The sequence below is a fragment of the Pelodiscus sinensis genome, chromosome 31, assembly GCF_052426305.1.
Source record: "Pelodiscus sinensis isolate ZL-2025 chromosome 31, ASM5242630v1, whole genome shotgun sequence".
NCBI lineage: Eukaryota > Metazoa > Chordata > Testudines > Trionychidae > Pelodiscus > Pelodiscus sinensis.
Genome location: NC_143082.1, coordinates 15,505,346 through 15,521,724, shown reverse-complemented (window position 1 = coordinate 15,521,724; position 16,379 = coordinate 15,505,346). Strand labels below are relative to the sequence as shown.

Sequence of the window (16,379 nt, the reverse complement as noted above, 5' to 3'; positions counted from 1 at the left end):
TCTAAGGTGTACCATCCTGGAAGGGAGATGCAGTGCTTACAGCTATGACTTGAGAGATCTTGGTTCTGCCACCATCCCTTTGACTGTACTTGGACAATCACTTAGCTGGTCTCTGTGAAATAGGGCCAGCCACACCTCTCCTCCTCACAGGGGGCTAGGGGTATAAATATGTGATTGTGGTAGCAGTGGGTCTGTACAAGCTGAAGGCAGATCAGTACTGAGCTAAAATACTCAAGTCCAAACAGCCCTAAGTCAGACAGCTTTGGGAAGTGCTAGCCAGGCAGGATGGGCTAGTAGTTGGAGTGGGGCAGTGTTCTAAGTTTTTCCAACCATGTGCAGAATAAATGTTGTTCTGCGCACAGAGACATGTGCAGATGTGTACCACCAGTAGAAACACAAGGCTAGCCACGGACGCTCTGTTAAGCAGCTGGGCGGCATCTGATTCCGTCCTGGGTGGCTGCCTGTCATGGGGCTGCCTGACCCCCCCAGCACTTCCCACTGGTCACTCTAGGAATCAGCACCCTCATCTCAAAGCGCCCTTTGCTGATCAGCGTCCCGGCCTCTGTTGCTGGCCTTCTGCTGGCTCAGCCCGGTGTCCCTGCAGCCTGGGATCCTCCCCGCCCAGGAAGCCACCAATTCCTGTGCCCCCCTTGCCTCAGTGACCCCCTGCCCAGCACCCTCTAGCCCCTGCCTCACGGGCCAACTGCAGCCTGACATGGCCACTCGGCCTTGGCAAGGGACCTGCTGCCTTCTCCTACCCTGGCTGTTCCCCTGCAGCCCCAGTGCCCTCAGGCCTTGCTTCAGGCCCTGCAGGCTGGGAGTTGGGGCACGCCAGAGCCCCCCCAGCCTGCTCTGTCTACAGCCGTAGCAGCCTCAGGCCTTGTTTCAGGCCCTGCAGCCTGGAAGTGGAGTCAGGCCAGAGCCCCCTAGCCCTGCACGGTCTACAGCCCTAGTAGCCTCAGGCCTTGTTTCAGGCCCTGCAGCCTGGGAGTGAAGTCCAGCCAGAGGCCCCCCCACAGCCCTGCACCATCTCAGGAAGCCCCCAGATTCCCTGACAGCCAGAGCCCTCCTCCCCCTTCCTAGAGCCAGAGTGTATCTGTGTGTGCCTCCCTCCAGGAGCCTCATTTATACAGCCCCAGCTGGGCCCTCATTGGCTGTCTCTGCCTCAGCTGTAGGCTCATTGGCTCAGCCTTCTCCCAGAGCTGGGTTTGAACCCTTAAAGGACCAGGGCAGGGCAGAGGCCCCCTCACTCGGCCCCAGCGCCCACCTTGCAGGGAACACAGGAGTGGAGGGGTATAAAAGGGGGGATTTGGTTCACTCATATTATGTGTTTTGTGCGGGGAAGCTCTGGTTACAGATCATGGCTCCCTGGAGCCCTAAACAAATAACCCCCCAAAGCGCTTACGTTCTATCAGGGCTGGGGAACCTTTCTAAGGCGCCCACAGAAAAAAAATCAGTCGTGGCCCCCGACTGAGAAGGAGAAAGACCCTCCCCCCATTCCCATCCCCCACCAGAGCCTGGGGGGCCCCCGACTAGTAGATTCTGTGTGCTCCAGCTCCACTGTGGGAGTGAGGGGGGGGGTTGGCATGCCTGTGTGACCTCCCCAATGCTGGGGGGGGAGGCATGGAGCCTCGGGGGGCCAGATCCAGGCAAGGCAGGGGCTGCATCCGGCCCCCCGGGCCTGAGGTTTCCCACCCCTGTTCTATGTAGAAAACAAGTCAGCTGACTGCCACACACAGACAAGGAAAGCACAAGGAAACAACCAGACAGTGCTGATTAATTAGGCCCCATTATTAGTCTGTGTCACAACATTATGTGTTTGCTGGCTCAGGGGGCTAGGGGTGAGTTTTGGAATGAGCCTGGGAGATGAGCAAAATTTGGGGGTGAACCTGCCAGGGGGTGGAGCGGGTCTGAGTTTGTGGGTGAAGTGTGGGACAGATTCAGGGGGAGGGATAGCCCAGTGGTTTGAGCATTGGCCTGCTAAACCCAGGGTTGTGAGTTCAATCCTTGCAGAGGCCATTTAGAGATTTGGGGCAAAAATTCATCAGGGATGATACTTGGTCCTGCTGAGAAAGGCAGGGGACTGGACTCAATGACCTTTCAAGGTCTCTTCCAGTTCTAGGAGATAGGCAATCTCCATTATTATTAAGTCTGGGAGCCAGCATATACTTTGGAGGGACAATTTATATAAATGTTCCGTGGAGTGTTCCCTGAAACCAGGCCAAACTCTGGTATCTCTGAGTTTCACATGGAGGTTCTGGTAAAATTTTCCTGCCTCCCTTTCAAAAGTGGCTCCTAAATCACTTTCAAAAACAGGACTGAGGTGAAGACGGCCGGGAATTTCCCGACACATTTTTTTTAATCAGAAAGATGCTGGTTCATCAAATTCGAATGTTCTAATTCTTTCAGGGAAAGGGTCAGTTCTGATGAATTTCCAGATGCAGGAATAAGTTACAAAATTGTCCAAATGTCCAAATGGACATTTTCTGAATGCAAAGTTCCAATTGTTTGGGTTGGAAACAATTTTTTTTCCAATTGGGGTTAAGTTATACTAAAAAAAAAAAAAAAAAAAAGAGGCCCCTTTTAAAAATAAAAGTCAAAATTAAAACAAAATATTGTGAAATGGGCCAAATGAATAGTATGAATGCACTTGGCCTGCATTTTGTTTCCCAAACAATGACAGATTTCAAGCTTTTCTGGCCCAATTCGTGATAGGAATGTTTTTCGAAATCTTGCACATGCTCACAGCCCAGGAAACCCTTTCCCATGTGGATCTTGACTTAAGCTTCTAAATCACTTAGGGCAGGATCCCCAATGGTATTTAGGCACCTAACTGTCAATGCAAAACCTCAGGGAAGGAGAGACCAAAGCTAAGCAAAAAAGAAACCCCCAGCCTGCTAAGGCCTGCATCGTGGCTAAGTTAATTTGGCCTTGACTTCCCCGGCTGCGTTCACACGGGCTCGATTCAGGAGCACAGAACCTCTCGAGTATCTTCCCGCCGTTCTCAGGGAAGAGGTGCGATGGAAGGGAGATGGGTGTTTTCAGTATCGGTTGCCATAGCAACTGGGCCTAGCCTGCACGGTGGACAAACAGCCGTTTTCAAGGACGTTCCTGCCTCCCCCCCCCACCATTGTCAGTCGGCTTTTTGTAGACGGGGCTTTCCCAGCAGCCCTTGCTGAATAGGTGTGAGTTCATGAACCTTCCCGTCGGCTGGAGAAACAAACAAGTATTTGACCTTTGACCATCTGTCGACGCTTTGGCCACATCCCACCTCCAGCCCCGGTGCCCCAAGACACCAAAATCCCTTGAGCCAGCGTTTGGGTGGGTTTCATATGGACCGACCGGATTAGGGCCCCGAATCTGGTTTGAGTCCCCACCGTGAAACCGAGTCGGATGCTTCCGATCAACAAAGAGAGTCGAATTCTTTGTTCTGGCTGAGCCGCGCACCAAGACTGGGTCCCTGAAACACGCCAGGCGGATAGACAAACATTGCTTTGCAAAGGAATCCAGGGCAGGGCCTGTGTTCCTTTGTTTTGCGGTCATTTATCACGTTATGTTGGCTGGTTGGTTCATGGGTTGGTGGGTTTTTACGCACATCCAATGCCGGAGCGCAAAATGTGCTTCTTTACACAAAGAATTAAAAGATGCAAAGAAAAGCAAAATTCCTCTCACATGCCCATTGGCTTATTGTTGTGGATTGCTGCTTACTCACGCCGGCGCCGCTGGTTTGTTATTGTAGGACATGAGAGTCGGGCTCGCTGCTGTTTATTATAGGATTGGTCATAAGGGTACAGCTTGCTGATTGATTATTGTAGAGTTGTTCATGAGGGCTTGACTCTGAGCACTGGCTTATTATAGAAGGGTTGCTTAGAATGGTTATTTTAGTGTGAAGTTGCGTATGAGATCTAGGCAGGGAACATTAGGCTGTTATTGTAGGGTTGCGAGTAAGGGTTGTGCTACACCGGTTGGTTTGTTACTAAGGGTTGCTCGAAAGTGCTTGTGTTAGGAGCAGTGGCTTGTTATCGTAGGTTGTTCAACAGCCCAGAGCTGGTCGCATTGGTTTGTTAGTATAGGGCTGTTCAAACCTGCTGCATTCCCTTAGGCAGGGGCAGCCAATCAGAGTTATGCGCGTGAATGCCCATGCCCTTCTGAGTCTATCTAACAGTAACATCGACCTCTTGCAGAGTGCTTTTCCCCCATTTTACAAACTGGGAAACTGAGGCACGGGGCACAGAAGTGACTTGCCCACAATCATCCAGGAGGCTAGTGATTGAGCCTGGCATGGGACCCAGCTCTCTTGAGTCCCCTTCCATGATGCTATCTGCTGGGCCATGCTGCCAGGAAGAGCTGCAATAAGGGAACGGATATTGCCTCTCTCCTCCCGGCCGGGGGCAGCTTACTAGAAATTACAGGCTCGACCCAGAAATTCCTGAGTGACACTCTGTGCCCTGTGTTATGCAGCCCAGACTACATGGCCATAATGTCCCTTTCTGTCGTTAAAAATCTCTGCATCTAAACTGGCTCATGCTTGAAAATTGAACCTGGGCAGTTTGTAACACAAGGCCAAAAAGTCACTCAGTGAAATTATTGACAGGTAGATCTAGAATGAGTTAAAGGATATATGTTGTTGGACAGCATACTGTTAACCTGTGGAACTCCATGCCATGGGATACCAGAGGTTGTGAATATCTAATGTAGCTAAGCACATTACTGTAAACTTTGTACAGCACAGAACAACAAACAAACAAACAAACAACAACAATAATCCAATCACATGCTTCAAGGCATAAAACGACTTCCCAAGTCAGAAAATAGGAAGGTTATTTTTCCCATCATGTTCTTTATGGCATAAACTGGTGCATTAAGGATGTTTCAGCAGGGTCAGTTCACATCGATCATTGCCAAAGATAGGCGACAAGGACTGAATGACCAGCAGGAAATGGGAGACCCATGAGTATCACGAGGCAGGATGCTGGATTAGTGAAACAATATAAACCCTATAAAATCATGACAGGTGTGGAAAAAGTGAATAAGGAATAGTTATTTACTTATTCTCACAATATAAAAACTAGGGGGCACCCAATGAAATGAATAGGCAGCAGGTTTAAAACAAACCAAAGGAAGTTTTTCTTCTCACAGGGCACAGTCAACCTGTGGAACTCCTTGCCAAAGGATGTGGTGAAGGCTAGGACTTTAGCAGGGTTCAAAAAGGAGCTAGATAGATTCATGGAGGTTAGGTCCGTCAATGGCTCTTAGCCAGGATGGGTAGGAATGGTGTCCCTACCTCTGTTTGTCTGGAAATGGATGACAGGAGAGGGATCACTGTTCCCTCCCGTGAGGCACCTGGCATTGGCCACTGTCAGCAGACAGGAGACTGGGCTGGATGGACCATTGGTCTGTCCCAGTCTGGCCGTTCCTATGTTCTTAACAATAGTCTGTGCCCACATGGCAGGTTCCACATTCCCCTTGTTTTACCTTTTATCAGCCATGGCCACAAGCCCCATAAACCAGGGACACGTCAGACCGTGGCTCAGCAAGCAGGGAGCGGAGACGGCAAAGCAAAGGTTTTGTCTGCCAGGTCCCAGCGCTCCTCCGGAGACAGGCTCCCCAGCCGTGCCCATGAAGCCAGGTTCCTCCCGCTAAACATCAGCTGATCCTTGCTGGTCTGACAAGCAACAGTAATTTATATCGGTTGCTAAAGACACAGGCAAATGTGGCCGTTATCAGCACCAGAAAACATTGTGGGTAAATAATGCAGCAGGAGAGAGAGGCACTCGCTTATTTATTTGTTCTGAGCCTTTTGTTCAGCTTTTGCAGGCACCCAAGGATGAGACAGTGGAGGAAGAGCACAGTCGTCAGAGGGGAGGAGAGCCTACCCATTGGACTGGGCGAGGACAGACTGGGATCCCTGGATTTTATCCCCAGTTCCAGAACAGGAGAGTGGAATCTCATGGTTGCCACAGGGGAACCAGGGTTTCACTGAGTGTCCATGTGAATTTGGTTACATCGCTTTTTTTTGCCTCAGTTTCCCCAGCTGCCCAATGGGAACGAGGACACAGAGGGCGCGTCTACACCAGGCAACTATTTCCAAATGAGAAAATTCGACTTAATAACTCCCCAATTGAACAAAATCAAACTAGCGGGACCTCGCTCCGGGGAGCATTGAAATGAGTCCGAGGCCGGCTCCGTTCATGTGGATGTGCCACCTCGCCTTAGAGCCCCAGGAAGCACTGGGGAGTAATTAGTCTGAACGACTCTGGGGAGTCGTTATTTCGGAATAGCAGCACCGGCGCAACCACACAGCCACTATTTCGAAATAACGATGTCGGAATTAGCATTATTCCCCGAGGAAAGCAGGAGTGCACATTTGGAAGTACGCAGCCTGTACTTTCGAAAAAACGGGCTTGGTCGTATGGACGCCTCGCTTATTAATTGGACCTAAGGGGGGTTATTTCGAAATAACGCCCTCATGTAGACCCTGGCTTAGTGACCTACTTCAGAGTAAGTCTGGAGAGCCGTAATCCTTTACCGCTTGCCAAGAACTTCGATATCCTTTGCACCGAAGGACAGAAGATTATTATTTTACTGCCTCGGCACAGATTTGTTTTGTGTTTTTGCTTCTCACATCGGAGCCAGCTAATTCCAGCTGCCAACAGGCAGTCCCAGCCAAATAACCTCTCCCATTTATACACCTCATTTCATCCCAATCCACTTTATCCCCACGGGCATGGCTTCTCCATTGAAATGCAAAGCGCCTCCCCCGCCAACATGTTGAGAATAAGGAGACGTTTCTAACCAAGGACACCTGGACAAACTCTTCTCTCGCTGACGCAGAGGACAGTTTCCTAAAGAACCAGCCCCATTAAATGGATGGAATTCAATTTATCTTCTACGCTGAGAGGTTAAATCCTCATAGCGGGACTTGAACTTGTGGATCCAAGCCATGAAAACAAACTGACTGAGCGGTTGTTCCAGAGCCTCCGTGGAAGTTAGGTGCCTAAATACCTTGGAGGATCTGGGCCTAAGAGTGGGTCTGAAAGTCCCCAGATTTGTATGGGCAGCATTGGGTTTGCTTCAGTATTAATCACTTTGCAATTTACAAGATCTGAAATATGAGATTCGTCATATTCCCCCCACTCCAGGCTAAGCGGGGATGGAACAGCTTGGGAAACAGTAAGGATTCGAAGAGAAGATACAAAAAATGGGGGAAAGAGATTGAGGAAACAATCTTTAGCTTTTTGAAAAAATGCAACTGTTCCCCATCCCCCTGATAAAAGCCAAGAGCCAAAAAAACCCACCCCAAAACAAAAACCAAAAGCCCGCTGACCCATTGTTATTTTGGATGTTTTTGGTTTCTAACATTTTTTCAACCCCCCACCTCTCCCAAAACAATCTTTCTCTAATTCTGCATTTGATCCTTTCTTTTCCGTACAAGGACAAGCAAGTTTAGAAAGAAACAAAACATTTCTGGGAACATTTTCATTTGGAAAAGTCCTTTATGGGCAAAACTGAGGTTTCAAGTGAAAAAAATTCCACTGATCACATTGAACTTTTAGCTTTTAGCTCAAATGCCTCTGAGCCAGTTTACCTTTTGGAGGTGCACGGCTTCCCGGGGGTGCACCCTCATGCCCCCTCCCTGTTCCTGTGGGTGGCCCTCCCTGTCCCCCCACAGGCACCAATCACCAATGGGATTAAATACACTGAGGCTTACGGTTATGCTGATAATAATTCCTACTCATCTAGTGCTTTTTCTCACTAGATCTCCAAGCTCTTTACAAAGCAGGTCAGATGGGGGAAACTGAGGCACGGAGCCAAGGACTGACTTCTCCAAGGTCATGCAACAGACCAGCGGTCAAGCGGCTCGCAGCGGTGTCCATATCCTCTCCCGCAATGGAACCATGTGCTTCGTCCAGCTAAATTACAACAGAAGCAGGGTGTTTACGACCTGCTTGGTAATTCAGTCTGTGGCCTGGGCCAGATGGATTCTCCGCCACATCCTCAGCTTTGAAACAGGGTGTGGGTTTATTTGCTTGTTGGGAAGGCTGCTGAGAGCTTCTTGGATGCCAGCGCTGATTTGAAATAACGCCCTGCTCAAGCAGCGGGGGTGTGAGAACTCTTAAGACGAAGAGGTCTGGGGATATTTATACGGATGACACATACCTTGAACGATTTCCAAGATGCAGTGATGAAGTCAGCGAGAAAGGAGAGAGAGAGAGACAGAGACGGAGACAGAGGCGGGGGGGGGGGGGGGGGCGGCTTTTCTTCCTCACTCTTGGTTTTAACATTATAATAAAACGAAGAGCCATTCATCAAAGAGCAGGTGGATGCAAAGCCATGAACACAAAACCGTTCACCGACTTTGCAATTTCAGGCACTTGCAGTTGTACCAATAATTCCTTTCCCTCCTGACATGACCAAAAGATGTCAGGTTCTTGGCCTCCTCTGCGCAGCCACGTCCAGGAGAGAAACCTGAGACACCAGGATGGGCCTGGCACACGAGGCGGAGGGAGAAATAGACGGGATCTGTGGAGGCAGATGGTCTGGCAGAAACGAAAAGGGACCCATCAGATTCTACTTCCAAGTTCTACAGGGATCAAGTCATTATAGACCACGGCGTTACCGCGGCTGCTTTCCCTTTGAACTGCCTGGAACCGCGTCCTAGAAGAGGGAGCTTTGTCTTCTAGTCCATCCCCCGGAGCTTAGCAAGGATTAAACAGCAAAACCAAATGGTAAGCGCATCCTTTACGTAGTGTACCCACCTCTCAGTGGAGCCCACTGTGTTGTGTGCGGTAGAAGCTGCCAGAAATCAGCCGGAGCTGGTAAGTGTGGAGCCAGCTCTGGCATCGATTAGGCGGACAGTTTGTGAGTCTTCCTGGGCGGAGCGAACAGGCTGCGGGGGTCCAGCAGGAGGCGCTGTAGCTCGCTGGTTGGTGTATGCGCCGGTTGGGGTGGAAACCCAGGTTCCAGGCCTGGCTCTGAGTGGCGTGGGGCTGGCTTCTTCCCTTCGCTCTGTCTTCGCTGCCCCCTTTGGAAGAGGAGATAATGGCTCTGGAGAGATGGTTGGGCTTTGTGCGCACGTGTGGCTCTCTGGGGTCTCCGTGCTGGATAAAAGAGCACCAGAAACAAGGGCCGGAGGGCTGACTCTGCCGCAGGGGAACCATTTGTCCTGGGGGGTGCCTAGCCACTGAACTGAGCCGTAAACCCTGTCATATAAGAGCAACCGCTGCAATGCGGGGGCGCGGCTACCGTCCCCACCTCCCCAGGGTCAGCGCCCTGTTCAATCGGCAGGATGCTGCCAGGGACAGCAGGCCCCGCACAGACCACGCGTGCATCGCGTTCCCGCACTCCCCGGGGCCGTGTCTGCGCTTGTACCTTTAAGGAGTCCTTCGCTTTGCTGCCAGCGGATCTCCAAGCACACGGCCAACACAGCCGTCCCGAGAAGCAGAGCAGGGCCGTTCTCCGCCCGGCTCAGGGGAGCAAGTGAGTCGTGCACGACGGTGGAGGAAGTGCCGGGAACCTCTCTGCTTTCCTGTCGGCGCGCAAGGGGCTCTCGCCTGACCTTGCCAGGAGCAAGGAACGTACGCAGCACAGCAGCCAAGAACAAAGAACGACCATGCAGAAAGCACCCATCGTGGTCCCGTTAGGAGAGAATCCAGGGGGCTGTGTCCTCGCCGTGTGCTGGCGCCGCTGACGTCAGGCTGACAAGTCAACCCAAATATGTACAGAATGGGGAAACTGAGGCAGAAAGCAGCCCCCCCCCACTCCTCCAACCTTGGCAGCAATGAGCATAGTTCCTCCCCCGCCCCCATTCCCAAAATCTAGCAGTCTCTGTGAGGGGAAGGGTGGCCCGTTCGGTGACTCCAGAGATGGGGGGCGAAGTTGGAGATGTCAGTCGGCACAACAGCTGCTTAGCTGCTCCCCGAGCCCTGGAGGCACCAACGTTCCCGCCGCTCAATCCCAACAGCGCCCGATTTTCTGCAGCGGGGCGTGTGGGAAGTCGCCTAAGTGACTTAGCCCAGCCACGTGTCCGCTGCCAAGCGGGTCTGCTGGGCCAGGTCTGGCCGGAGTTCTTGGGGGCTGCCCAAGAACACGCCTCCTGGATCAGGCCGTGCGCAAGGAGCCAGCACTCACCTGTTAGCACCCCATAATTAGACAGACGCATGTTCGAGTCCCCCTGCCACCCACTTCAGCAGAGGGACCAGATCAGGGGCGGGGGGACTACTAGCCTGGCCCCCCTGGGGTGCGGGGGGACTGTGGGGAGGGGCTTTCTCCTTTCCAGTCGGGGGCCACTCCAGTGAGGGTTGGTTGGTTTGGTTTTTGCGTCTCACTTGTGTGCGGCCCCTGACCGATTTCCCTGTGGGTCAGTGGCCCCCGACCCAAACAAGGTTCCCGCCCCTGGACTAGAACCTCCCTCGCCCACCTCTCAAACCGCCAGGGTTCAGAGCCCGCGGATCTCCGCGTGACGCTCCTCCCCATATCTCACACCACCGGGGGTGGGGAGTGGCAGATTTGTCCTCCCCCCAAAAAATCTCCCTTTTCTATTGGCCAGGGACAGTGGCGGGGACACAGAGCTTTTCCAGTCTTGGGGCCACTGTGAGGGGTGGAAAGGCGTGTGCGAGTGGCTGTGTTCCCCAGTGGTTAGCGCATTCACCTGGGGGATTCCATTTCCAGTCCTGGCTCCCGTAGATATCGCCTGGGTCTGCCCAGGGCGGAGGGCTGCGGCTCCCATCTCGCAAGTGGCTCACCCTCATCTCCTGGCTCGCCGCCGTCCCGGAGCCCCGGAGAGGAGCCTCCCCCGCCACGGGAATCACCTGCCTGGCGCCTAGAGGCTGCGCAGAGGGGTTTGAAATTAAAACACAAACGCCAGCCAGAGGGTCCCCTGCTTGGCCTGGCGCTGCTATTGCCAGGGGACTAGAAATTGCTCATTAGAGTTCATCAGGGACACACACACACACACACACACACACACGCACACGCAGACATACACGGAGACTCACACACGCACACACACACCCATATCCCCCCACACAGACACAAACACAGACATGCAGACACACACACATACACACACAGACAGATACACACACACAGAGACATGCAGACACATATGCATGCAGACACACACCCATACCCCCCACATACACACACACACACACACACACACACACAGAGACACATAGATACACACACGGAGACATGCAGACATACACACAGACATCCCCCACACACAGACACACACACAGATACACACACACAGACACACACATCCCCCCCACACAGACACACACACAGAGATACACACACACAGACACACACCCCCCACACACACAGACACACATGCACACACACAGAGACACATGCAGACCCCCCCACACACACAAGTATGCACAGACACACACACACATACAGACACCCCCCCATACACATACACACACACTCAGCTGTGTCCTTGCTGAGAGGCGAGACGGGGAGGACGCTGCAGGGGACGATTCGCCCCTGCCCCAGAGCTGTGATCTGCGGTTCAGGGGGCTGCCAGGAAGCAGCCCTGAGTCTCAGCCCAGCCTCGGCGCAGCCTGGGCGTCCTGCTGGCCGACTCCACGTGGCGCCGCCTGGGAGCGCCCCTCTGCTAGCAGCTCTGGCTGCGGGCCCTCTGGGAGCCGGGCTGCAGGCGCCTGAGCGACCTTGAGCGCAGGGCCTTGCCTCCTTCAGCCAGTAAGGGCAGGGCTCCCTGAAATCAAGAGAGCCTTGTCCTGGGCACGGCCTTCAAGCCTGGGTCCTTGGAGCAGCCAGCCAGGAAAGATTTTGCAGCCGTAACCCGTTCAGAGAGAGCCCAATACACCAGCAAGCCTGGAAGGGAACTCAGATCACAGGCTTAGAGGGCCATCCAGGGGTACACCCCCCGCACGCAATGGCCCACAGCACCGCCGGGCCGGCTGCAACGCCTGCCTTCTGTCAGCTGGCCACAACGGCCCGATCATTCCACCTCCCGCCCACTCCCTACGGTCCTGAGGAGCTGGGCTGAACGATCTCTAGGAGACCTGTTGCAGTCCTGCCCAAACCAAACATCCGCAGTGATCATTTACTACCTGCCCGGCACCGCTGGGCAGTGTTCCTGTACGCTGCTAAGAAGCGGCTGCGTTACACTCCTGAGGTGGCTGCATTTCACAAACGGGCATTGTCATGCTATCTAGCGCTTAGATAAGAACATAGGAACAGCCAGATGGGTCAGACCAAAGATCCATCCAGCCAGTGTCCTGTCTGTCCACAGTGGCCAATTCCAGGTGCCCCATGCCAGGGCATGAACAGAACAGGGAATCATCAAATGATCCATTCCCAGCCCCTGGCAAACAGAGGCCAGGGACACCATTCCTATCCATGCCGGCTAACAGTCATTGATGGACCTCACCTCCATGAATGTATCTAGTTCTTTTTTGAAGCCTGTTAAAGTCCTGGTCTTCCCAACATCCCCTGGCGAGGAGTTCCACAGGTTGATCATACAGGGTTCTGTAAATATGAGAGAAAGATACATGGTTCTATCATGCAAGTACCATTTCCCGCTCAGTGAGATGACATTAGATAAAGATTTCTCCAAAATAAAGGGGTTTCAAACTCCTGCAAAACCGCAATTGCCAAACAGAACCAGCTCCGGCAGAACAGGGCACTGGCCGACAATAGGGTTAACAGCCTCCCATGGCTGGAAGTTGGAGTCAACGAAGTTTGCAGGGGAACTAAACCATGGATTTTTAACAGCGAGGTTCATTAATTGTGGACCAAGATTAGGAGGGAAGTGGGGGGAGTCCCCGTGTCTTGGCATTTTTAACTCCTGATCGTGGGTCTTGCTAAAAGACGTTGGACCCCAGCGTCTCTGACAGTCCCAGGGCCCGTGCTAGAAGGGGACCAGGCTCGATGAATTATGCCGCGGGAAGGGAAGGCACACAGAGTTTAAGTGGCTTGCCTGGGATCCGGCGGTAAGTCAGTGACTGTTCTGAGACCCCTCTCGGCTCCCAGAGGCGCTGTTTTAAGCACCGTGGTACGGACAAGGCGGTGGAAATACAGGACGCTGGTTATTATTCAGGGGCATCTTTCTTCGGTAACCGTACAGGAGTGAAAAATAGGCTGGAATTAAGCAATAATGGCCCACGCGCCCAGGTATTTCCTGGGAATGAATGGCCAGCTGGGAGCAGCGGATGGCCCAGGGAGCTCGCATGAGCCGTTAACTCCAGCCGGTCATTAGTCCCCAGGAAATACAGTGCATGGCGCCGCCGCCGTCATTGCTAGCACCGGCTGGGAATGAAATACGTCGCGGCGGGTTTTTATGGGCGCTGCGGTTTCAGGAGGGACAGCCCGGGCCCGGCTGGGGAACGAGCGCCCGATGCATTAAGCAGACAGATTGCTCCCCGCTGCCAGTTACAACACACGTTAGCGAGACAGTGGCCGTGGCGGCGCACGTGGCGTCGGTCTTGTGGCAGGTCTGGCCTGGCGGGACGGTGCAGGGAGGGGCAGGAAGGAGCAGAAAAAAGGCGATCACGAGAAACAGTGAGAGGCAGATGAAGGGGAGGAGAGGAAAGTTCTGCCTTGGCTCCCCACAAGGTGGTCTCGAACTGGGGTGGGGAACCTAAGGCCCAGGGGCTGGATCCGGGCTCCCCTCCAGCCTCAGGGAGCCAGCACTGGTGTTCCTACCCTGTGGCCCCCTCCCAGCTCCCCCTTTCGGGGTGGGGAGCCCCGCAGGCCAGAGTCAGGCAAGCCGGGGCTGGATCCGATGCAGGGGCTCTGCCAGGCGGGGCAGAGGGGAGGAAGAGGCTCCGTGTGCTCCCCCTCTCCCCAGCTGGGCAGTGCAGCAAAGCGCTGCCTGGATGCCTTTCCCCTGCTGCTCCGATTGGCCGTAATTGCAGCCAATAGGAGCAGCAGGGGGCGGTGCCTGGGAGCGGTGGGGGACACGGAGCCACATGTGTCCTTGAGGAGCTGCGCCAGGTAAGTGCCCCCTCATTGCCCAAACCCTCCACCCCACCCCATTCCTGTACCCCCCTCCTAGGACCCCCACCTCCAGCTTGCTCCTGCACCCTACCTCTCACACAGCCCTCCCACCCTCACCCTGCCACTGCACTCCCCATGCACCCAGACCCCACACTCCCATTTTGCTCCTGCACCCCCTCCTGCCCAGACCCATTATCCCCCACTTCCCTCCTACACCTTCCCTCCCTCCCAGACCCCACACCCCCACTTTGCTCCTGTACCCCCTCCTGCCGAGACCCATCAACCCCCACTCCCCTCCTACACCTTCCCTGCCTCCCCAAGCCTGCTTCCTGGCAGCACCCTCCTATGCACTGAACCCCACATTTCTGGGGCCTTTCCGAGCCTAGGGGCCCCCCCAAAATCTACTGGCCAAGGCCCCCCTAGGCTGTGGCATGCAAGGGGAATATCTTTCTCCTTCTCAGTCAGGCCCACCTCCGCAAGGTGGCTATTGGGGGGGGGAGTTTTTGGGTGTCTCCCAACTGATTTTTCTGGGGGTCAGTGGCCCCCAACCCAGAAAAGGTTTCCCGCCCCTGCTCTAGAGATTAGGGCTGGATGTCCCACGGCCGTGGGCGAGCCGTGCCCCCTGCTATGCGCTGGCTGGCTGTCAAGTGTGAGTTCCATGGGCGAGGGGCAGCCTGTCCTCTATCCCAAAGGCCTGGCCCAGGCTGCCACGGCTGCTGTACCCTCCGTGCCGCTCGTGCAGCGCAGGGGCAGTCTGTGCTGCGGGGCGTGACGGCACCGGGTGCAGAGCAAAGGAGATGCGGGACGGAGGAGGCTCTGCCCGCCCCCATGCAGCCCGTGGGGTGAACGGAAAGCCAAGGACCGCCACCTGAGGAGACCAGCTGGTTAGCTCAGCCTCTGGGCACCTGCCCTGCTCCGTGCCGGACCCTTCAGCCGCCAGCAGAATGGGACCCGTTTGCAATGGTCCTGCGCTACGTCTCCGGGGCAGGCAGACCGCAGAGATCCCCGGTGCTGGGTGCGCCCCCGCCCTTCTGTGCCGGGCTTTCCTTCCCGCCCCTCGGACCGGCGCAGGGCACGACATCGGGCCCAGAAACTCACACCCATGTCCGGCATCGAAATCCCACGCCCAGTGCTCGTGTCCACAGCCCGGTGTTCCAGGGTGCTGGAGCATCCCCGGATTCGGAGAGCAGAGCGGGACTCAGCACCGTGCAGGATTGGGCCTTTCCCAAGCATCTGCTTTTTCCCAGCCCAGGCTTCCTGCCGTGGCACCTTTCCGTGCTGCTGTGGCACCGTTCCGTGCTGCTGTGGCGCCATTCCGTGCTGCTGTGGCACCGTTCCGTGCTGCTGTGGCACCATTCCCTGCTGCCGTGGTGCCATTCCGTGGCGCCGTTCCGTGCTGCTGTGGCACCGTTCCGTGCTGCTGTGGCATCATTTCATGCCGCCATTCCATGCTGCCGTGACGCCATTCTGTGCTGCTGTGGTGCTGTTCCGTGCCGCCATGGCATCGTTCCGTGCTGCCGTGGCACCATTCTGTGCTGCCGTGGTGCCGTTCCGTGCTGCCATGGCGCCATTCTGTGCTGCCGTGGTGCTGTTCTGTTCCGCCGTGGCACCGTTCCATGCTGCCGTGGCAAGTCGGGGGCAGCCACGCTGCTGCTGCTGTGATTTATGAGGCTCTCCCTCCCCTTGCAAAGCAATAGCCCTCCGCTGAACCCTATGCCCGGAAGCGATTCATTTGTACTTTCCACACCAGGGGGAGGTGGAAATGAAGAGGCCGGCCTTAGGCACAAGCAATTAGGCTGCGCCGTAGAAAAGACGGTTCACTTCAGCGTGGAGACGATTGCAACGAGCTAGAGGCATCTGCTGTATGTCTGAGAGCGTTCGTCTGTGTCTGTCTGTCTGTCCAATAACTCCTCCTAACCTGTGGCAACCGACACGCCAGGCACTAGCCACTTGTGGCTATTTGGCCGGCTGAGCGTGGCTAGTGGCTGTCGTGGCTGCTGCTTCAGAACTGGTTGGACACCGCGGTCCTAAACGGTCAGAGCGAGGACCGCCAAATCCGGGAGGCAGCTGCCTCTTACTCGAACGTAAAGCAAGGGCCAGGGCTTGGCTGGGCCAGGACAGTGGGATGTGCCTGGACGGGGATTGCTGCTCATAAAGCCATGCAGAAAAGAGACGCAATCACCAGGCAGGTGAAAGGGGCAAGCTGGGGGTGTGCCCCCCCGCCGTGAACCTCCCACCCCCAGGTGCCCGCTAAGGAGGGGGGGAGAAGGCTGAAGCTCCCCCACCAATTTATATGGGGACATTGATGGCTGTTCCCCTTCATCAGGGAATGAGGGGAAAGTGCCCAGTTTGCTGCATTCCTCACCCTGTCTGGGGCGTGCAGGGGGCAGACGAACCTGGACCTG

General features: G+C 54.8%; 1 long non-coding RNA gene across 1 annotated transcript; it reads right to left on the bottom strand.

The window, feature by feature from the left end:
* Positions 1–7,554: 7,554 nt before the first annotated feature.
* Positions 7,555–14,020, bottom strand: LOC142818905 (uncharacterized). Its single transcript, XR_012896606.2, has 3 exons — positions 12,407–14,020; positions 9,373–10,829; positions 7,555–9,025 (listed from the first exon to the last, which is right to left on the bottom strand). It is a non-coding gene; the product is annotated as an uncharacterized LOC142818905 (long non-coding RNA).
* Between the last annotated feature and the right edge of the window lie 2,359 nt (positions 14,021–16,379).